The following is a 6,712-nucleotide window of genomic DNA, read 5'->3' as shown; positions in this document are numbered from 1 at the left end:
AGACCTAGAGAGAGAGAGAAACAGAGATGTTTATATACTCACCCAAGTCTAGGAAACGCCCTGTCATGTTCCTATCTTCATTATTCACAGTGAGCACGCTCTGGCGATTCCCACAGGAAAGTAACATGTGCAATTTTCTTGTGGCGTCAGAGTGTTTTCCCGATTACTTGGATCACAGAACACACTCCTTTTTTTTGCATCGCATCAAGTTTTGCGTGGCATCAGCGCCTTGGAACTACCGTTTTGAGGGGTACATTCCTGGGGAAATGTTGTCTTGATAAACTGCGGTAGTTTTTCTTCCTGGGGGGGATTTCAGAGACCACGGAAAGGCGGGAGCTTCTGGTGGCTCCTGCAAACACACTCGACTTCATGAAAGAGGAACGAAACCCGTCAACGAAGATGTACTACTTCTCTTTCCTCCAGCCTGTTCACTTTGCAGTGAGAACCTCAAGAGCTCTCCGAGGCTTCGTTTTAAGGGATGCATTCTTTTCTGCGAATAGCAGGCTGGCGATTCTCTCCTCTTCGCGGCTCTACAGCCGGAGGTAGCTGACTGTGGTGCAGAGCCGAGGGGGCTGGCCGTGTGCTGGGACTTTGCTGCTGCAGGCGTGCTCTGCGGATGAACAGCTTGGTAAGGTCGCAGGGTCTCAGGCCCCACTCGGCCCTCCTGAGTCAGAGCCTGTGTTTGAATTAGGTGTCCCAGGGATTGTGTGCAAACGAGAGAGCTAGATGCACTGAACCAGGAGGCACCCGGCTAATATAAAGAGACTCGGCCTCAACCCAACTTAGAGGGCAGTGACTGTATTGTGTGAGGTCCCTCACTCTAATCAGAGCATGACACAGGCACTGTATTCAGGAATCGTATGCATTTGCAACACAGGGTCATTTCTTAATAGCTTCTGGGCTATTAGCCTGAGGATGGCAGGAGGTGGAAGCCGGTCAGGGTTATAAACTACCAACCAATGGCTTTAAATTGAATTCTCTTCCAACGTCCTACCCAGAAGTAGTTAAAAGCATGGGTCAGAAGGAGACTTCCTTGTTCTGCCAGTAACTAGCTGTGTGACTTTGGACAAATTACTACAACTTTCTGTGCCATAATTTACTCATCTGTAAAGGGAGAATGAGGATAATTCCTGCTTCTTAGACCCAGGGTTGGCTGCAAAATTTGTAAGACCTAGCACTAATTGAAAATGTTGGGCCCCGGGGCGCCTGGGTGGCGCAGTCGGTTAAGCGTCCGACTTCAGCCAGGTCACGATCTCGCGGTCCGTGAGTTCGAGCCCCGCGTCAGGCTCTGGGCTGACGGCTCGGAGCCTGGAGCCTGTTTCCGATTCTGTGTCTCCCTCTCTCTCTGCCCCTCCCCCGTTCATGCTCTGTCTCTCTCTGTCCCAAAAAATAAATAAAAAACGTTGAAAAAAAAAATTAAAAAAAAAAAAAAAGAAAATGTTGGGCCCCTTGTTCAAAAGTTATTGAGGATTTCAAGATGGCCCCTCTGGGCACAGGGACCTAGGCGATATGAGGCTGTCCTTCCTCAAGTTGTTAGCATAATTGCTGTGCCTAGGACATGGTAAGAATTCAGGGAATTCCAGTATTCATAAGGCTTTGAGAAACATACATTACTTATCTTATTTTATAAAGGAAAGGACTGAGACTCTGGAAAGTAAAACAACTTACCCAACAAGGTCAGACAGCCCAGTGGCTGAGCCAAGTTTCACCCTAGGTCTGCTTCCAGTGTGAATGGGGACGAATCCTTGGCAGGTGAGTAGAAAAGAACCTGTCCTTGCCCCGCCAGAGGGGAAGAGTGCCTGGGGTCCAGGAATCCACCCGCTGCCCTTCAGTGTTGAGAGGACAGCAGAGAGTTGCAGATCTTCCCTCTTTGGCAACTGGGGACAATTACTAAGTCAAAGGCAGGACTGAGAGCCTTTGATTCAACGTGGGCTGTTTATGAGATCCCAGCTGGACTTTAGCTTATGTTGATCAGAAACTGAAGGCTGAGCACCGTTTCTCTGACTCCATCCTAAGTGGAGAACCATGTTCTTTCCCCCCGCCCCACCCATCAGGCGGGAATCTTTCCTTTCTTTGGGCTACGATGTTTCCTGGCTTCCAAAAAGTGAAGAATAATCTGAAAAACTCTCTTCAGAAAACTGGCTGATTAGCCTGGTCAAGAAATAATTGCACATCCAACCAGAAGCCCTAGAGAAGGCCATTTACGGTAAGACCACACGCGGGGCATGTCTAGCACAATTCCTTCTCACGTGGCGGGAGTGCACTCAACAAACACACCTCAATCCTTCGCTCTGGTCCCAAAAATGTGATAGGCAATTTCCATATGAGCTCTTTTAATTCTCCTGATAGGACTGAGGGGCAGGCACAACTATTCCCACTTTGCAGATGAGGAAACAGAGGTTAGAGAGTATGGCCACATGCCTTAGTCCCACAGGCTAGAAAGGGGGGAAGTCCAGTTTGCATGTGGGTATCTCTGGCCAGACCAAACCATACGATACCGTTCCATACCACACGTAAACTTTTAAGCACTGTGCAGTGAGCTTTTACAATTGGGATGGTTAATTTTATGTGTCCTCTTGACTGGACTATGGAGCCCAGTTTGATCAAACGTTGGTCTCGATGTTTCTGGGAGGGTGGATTGAATGCCACAAAACAAGACTTGTTATTTCTTCTGGAGAGTCCATTTTTCTGCACACTGTTAGTTCTGGAACTATTCTACAGCTGGAGACTGACCAAGGCTGGTTGCTGCTGTGGTAAAGGCTCTTGCTTGTGGGAGGTAGCTAGTGGTCCCTGCCTCCTTCTGTGGCTCCTAACTTCTCTCAAGGTCTCTGGTGTGGCAGACTCATAAATAAGTCATCTGGAAAAGGGGAACTGTGGTTTGCAGAGTCCTAGTCCTCACTTTCCCAAGAGGAGACTATAAAAGGGTCTGTTTGGAGCCTAGAAACAATGGCATAAACACAAGCGGATCCAGCCTTCTGATCTCTAGGAGGCACTTTTTCATAGGGGAGGTTAAGAGTTCTGGCCTTAAAATAATCCAAAGCTGCCAGGGTTCAAATCTTGACTTTTCCAGCTACTTCAAGATCTTTGACTTTGAGTAAGACCTTTAAACTCTCTGCTTCACTTCCCCCCTCTATGTAATGGGAATAATCATGATATCCAGTAGAAGGATACTGTGATAATAACTGTAAGATAAACATCCTCACTTTCTCCATCAAATCTTTGTTCAAGTGTCCTCTTCTCAGTGGGGACTTTCCTGATCACTATTTCAAATCGCACCCCCCCTCCTTTTACCCCTGGACTCACTACTCATTATTCCCCTCACATGATTTATCTTTCTCTAACTTCTATCTTCAAACTTAACGATGAATGTTTTTGTTTATTGTCTATCTCCCTAATTGGAATACGAGCTCCATGAGAGCTCAACATATTTTTAATGTTTATTTATTTTTTGAGAGGCAGAGCATGAGCAGGGGAGGGGCAGAGACAGAGGGAGACACAGAATCTGAAGCGGGTTCCAGGCTCCGAGCTGTTAGCACAGAGCCCCAGGAGGGGCTCATACTCATGAACTGTGATTTCATGACCTGAACCAAAGTTGAACCCTTAACCAACTGAGCCACATAGGCACTTCAAGAGCTGAACATTTGTTCTGACTTGTTGTCTAGTACACAGTTGCTATTCAATAAATATTTATTGCATGAATGAAAAACCTTGTGTAGCAAATAGCATGCGTGAAGATATGTTAGCAACCACTAATAAGATGAAAATGAGTTTATTAGTGTTTTGGCCTTCCATAAACACACTGCCACACCTGGACCAAACTCGGTTCCATATAATGAGATGCTAACCCACTTTGAAAGTTTCTCAAGAGAACTAACTGAACAAATCCCAGGACCTCACTAATAGCTTGAGAATTTTAGTTTTGGGACATGTATTAGGACATCTCTCAAAACTGGCCAGTGGGTTTTTACTCCACGGATGTGACTGAGGTGAAACATCCTTCTTGGCCCACTTCTACTTTTAGTTATGATATAAAAAGAACCAGAACCAGAGCTTCCATGCCTGGAGCATGCCAGAAAGACACTAGGAATATGCTAACAATTCCAGAGGAAACTTCTCCATTTGCCTTCTCACAATGGTCAGGTAGCAGATTAAAATCTTAGCATTCCAGAGAGAAATTGAAGTAGCTTATTATGTGGTACGTTGAAGAAAAATGCTACCAACTGACAGTTCTGCCTACCTTGATGAACAAAAGTGATTTTTTATTAGCTTAAAGAGGAAACCAACCACTTCCCTACCTTGTATCGAGTGTGTGTATTTATTCTCTTGGTGTGGCCAGTATGGTACATGTAGGCTAGATGGTCAAGGTTAAATACACCCTGGTAGTAGGGAACATATTGGCATTCCCTAGTGCCAACCACCTGGGTTGGCTCTCTAGTGAGGAACTAAGAAAGGGGTGGGTGACTTGCATGGACAGTGGGTTCGCTCTTGTTTTTCATTCTTAACCTGCACTTGAAGCATCCAGGTAACTATGAGGTCGTTCTCAAGTAATGGGAGTTGAAGACAGGCTTTGTCACCTGGGGGCAGGTGGATGCTACTAGTAATTGGTAGCTCATGCTGATTGAACACCCACTGTATGCCCGGCACCCTGGTCAGTGAGTGGTAACTCACATCCACTTTCACAGCAACTCCCAAAGATCAGTAGGTGCTACATTCATCCTGATTTTGCAGATTAGAACATGGAGGCTCGGAAGAATTAAATGACTTTCCCAAGCTCACACATCTAGTAAGTAGATGTAATGGGATTTGAATCCTGTGATTTTTACCCCCAAACCATACTCTTAGCAGTTTCTAAACAACCCAGAGTCTGTCTGCCTGTCTGTCTGTCTGTACTTATTTATTTTTTATTTTAGGGACAGAGAGTGTGCACTAGTGACTAGTGGGGGGAGGGGCAGAGGGAGAGAAAGAGAGAGAGAGAGAATCCCAAGCAGGCTCTACACTCAGCGAGGAGCCCGACACAGGGCTCAATCCCATGACCCTGGGATCATGACATGAGCAGAAATCAAGAGTCAGACACTTAGCTGACTGAGCCACCCAACTGGAGTATTTAGAATCTGTATCTTGCTGATGCTAGCTTTTTTTGGTAAAGGCTTTCAAAAGGAACATTGGAGTCCTGCCTCACATGTACAAACAGAGGAAATGGGTCCTTGGTTCTTCCCTGAGTCACAGCATGAAAGGAGAACAATACCCCTTGAAGTTGGTGCAGAGATGACAGGGTAACTGGTGATCTCTTCCTGAGGGAAGCAACCCATGGGAAAGTTACTTAAATTCTCAGTTCCCCTCTTTTCTCATCAGTGAAACATAATAATAGTACCCAACTCGTGGGGATGTTGCAACACCTAAGTGAGAGAATACATGTAAATAACTTAGCACAATGCCTAGATTTTGGTAAGTCCTTACTAAACTCTTACATGTTACCAGGGAAGTGAGGGGCATCTTCTTTTGCATAAGTTACTTCCCTTTCAGTGAGGCTTCAATCTTTAAGATGTCAAAAACATCTTAGACAACCTCCTACAATCACATTTCCCAAGATGTGTTTGTTCCTTATATTCTGGGGCCAAATGCTCAGCTTGGAACAAATTCTAGGATTCACTGTGTTTTGGAAATACATTTTATTTTATTTTATTTTGTTTTGTTTTGTTTTGTTTTATTTTATTTTATTTCATTTCATTTCATTTCATTTCATTTTTTATATTAAATATAATTTATTGTCAAATTTGTTTCCATACAACACCCAGTGCTCATCCCAATAGGTGCCCTCCTCAAGGTCCATCACCCACTCTCTTCCTTTTTGAAAATTAGATGCTCTGAGAGTTTTGCAATAAAAACTGTGTTAAACTTGGTTTCACACAACATCTTCTGAATGCCTTTTTTAAATAAATAACTAAAAAGTATTAAGACTATTTTTTAGAGCAGTTTCAGGTTCACGGCACAATTAAGAAGGAGGCACAGAAATCTCTTATATAGCCCTGTATCACACGTGCATAACCTCCCCCATAATCAACAGCCCCTGTTAGAGTAGTGCATTTGTTATAGATGATGGATCTACATTAACACATTATAAATACCCTAAGTCCATTAGTTTACCTTTGGGTTCACTCTAGGTGTTGTATATTCTATGGGTGTGGAATAAATGTGTAATGACATGTATCCACCATTATAGTATAATAGCAGAGTATTTTTGCTCTTCTAAAAATCCTCTGTGCTCTACTATTCCTCCCTCTTCCCCACGCCCCTCCCCCACAATCACTGGAAACCAATGATTTTTTTTTTTTTTTTTACTGTCTCCATAGTTTGCCTTTGTCAGAATGTCATATAGTGGAAATCATACAGTCTGTAGGGTGTTCAAATTGGCTTCTTTCCCTTAATAGCTTATTTATTTTTAGTGCTGAATAGCATTCCACTGTCTGGATGTACCAGAGTTTATTTATCCATTTGCCTACTGAAGGACATCCTGGTTCTTCCACATTTTGGTCATTATGACATCTGAGCGCAGGTTTTTGTTTGGACCTAAGTTTTCAACCCCTTTGGGTAAATACCAAGAACTGTCATTGCTGGTTTGTCTCATAAGAGTATGTTTTGTTTTATAAGAAAATACCAAACTCTCTTCCAAACTGACTCTTCCATCTTGCATTTCCAACAGCAACGAATGATA

This window comes from Panthera uncia, chromosome B1 (assembly GCF_023721935.1).
Source record: "Panthera uncia isolate 11264 chromosome B1, Puncia_PCG_1.0, whole genome shotgun sequence".
Classification (NCBI taxonomy): domain Eukaryota; kingdom Metazoa; phylum Chordata; class Mammalia; order Carnivora; family Felidae; genus Panthera; species Panthera uncia.
The sequence above is the reverse complement of the archived record's forward strand: the minus strand, read 5'-3'. Positions refer to the sequence as shown.